Source organism: Geospiza fortis, unplaced genomic scaffold, assembly GCF_000277835.1.
Source record: "Geospiza fortis unplaced genomic scaffold, GeoFor_1.0 scaffold78, whole genome shotgun sequence".
In the NCBI taxonomy this organism is placed as follows: domain Eukaryota; kingdom Metazoa; phylum Chordata; class Aves; order Passeriformes; family Thraupidae; genus Geospiza; species Geospiza fortis.
In genome coordinates, this window is record NW_005054339.1 from 5,315,958 (window position 1) to 5,317,569 (window position 1,612).

Sequence of the window (1,612 nt, forward strand, 5' to 3'; positions counted from 1 at the left end):
TGGGGTGGGTAATCCATGGCTCTGAGTCAGCACTGCCCTGCAGGTGTCCTGGCCGTGCATGAGAGAGCTGAACAAACAGCTCTGACTGCAAACAGGGTTTGAAGGCTTGTGAAACACCTCTCGTGTCCACCCAGGTCACCTTAGCAGAAACTCAGCTTTGTTTAGCCCAGCTTGACTGAGAAAGAAAACCCAAAACAGGCTGAGCCTCAACTTCACCAGGCCACCTAAACCCCTTGATTTTTGGTTATAAATCTCTTCCGAGAGTTCATGTTATCAAAAGCTTATGGTTATTGTAGTAAACTCTGACCTGGAAAGCCCTTTGCCCCAATTATCTCACCTTCCCCAGCCTGCCAGGGCAAAGGGACATCCTTTATCAGAGCACAGGTGGGGTGAGGATTTGACCCAGTTTGCATTTATTCAGGAGCTGATCTCATTTCCAATTTAATTAAGTTTTCTCATAACTTTTTGGCATAATTTAAAGATACACACCAGCCTGATATGTGACCCTTAGAGCAAAAGGATTCAATTGGCAGTTGTAGGAAAAATCGGAGCAGATTTTAAAATGCAAGTTGAAATGCAGCTCCTGATAGCAGTGCCATCTGTTGGGAAGGTAAAAGATTTGTAACCTGACAGACTTACTTTAACATCTGAAATAGGATTTTTATAGGTTGGATGCTCTGATTTCAACCTTTGTGTCCTTCCCATGGGAACATCCCTGACCAGAGCCCTCCCCAGACCCGGGAGCAGCTGTCCCCCACCCCAAGCTTGCTCCAGGGCCTCATGCAAGGGGGCTGTGAGGTTTCTCTGTGGGGTGCAGCGCTGCATTCTCCCCCTTTGTAGTTCTGTGGCAACTGTATTGCCATCCCCTTGACATCCCTGTTGCAACCCCCCCGTTGTTTCCACGCTTGTGTCTCCTTGTTGTGACCCTGTTGCTGCCGTATCAGATTCCCTTTTTTATCGCTGTTGCATCCCCATGGCAACCCCGTTGTAAGAGAGTTCTGTAGCCTCGTTGCATCCTTCTTGGCTCCCTGCTGTGTCTCCCTTGCAATACCCCCCCTTTTACACCTCTCGTGGTGAGGCTGTTTGCGATCCTAACAAGTGACTGCTCGCAGCCTTGGGGGTGAATCATCTTCCCAGGTTAGGGTAAACCTAACCCTAACCCTGGTGTAACTGCCCACCCCCTGCACCCCTCCCTTACACTCCACTAAAGTCACATCACATTGCCACTCTGTGTCCCCTCTTGTACCCCCACGCTGTCCCCTGGCACCCGTGTTACACCCTATATACCGCTTGCACTTCTGCTGCAGCCCAGCTGCATCTCCTGCTTTAACGCCACTGAATTCCCATCCCAGCTCCACTGAATCCCCCATTGCACCCTCCTTTCCACCCCTGTCGCAATCCCCATGGAAGCCCCATTACTTCTCCCCTGCGTTCCTTTTGCAGTTTCACTGCATCCCCCCTTGCACTGACGTCCCTCTCCCTCCCCACTGTAGCCATCTTGCAGTCCTTGTCCCCCCCTTGTCATGGACACACCAGCGCTATCACACCCCGCCTTTCCCGGCGCTGTAACCCCGCTTTGGCCCCTGTGCCACCCCCTTTCCCCCCAGCCCTG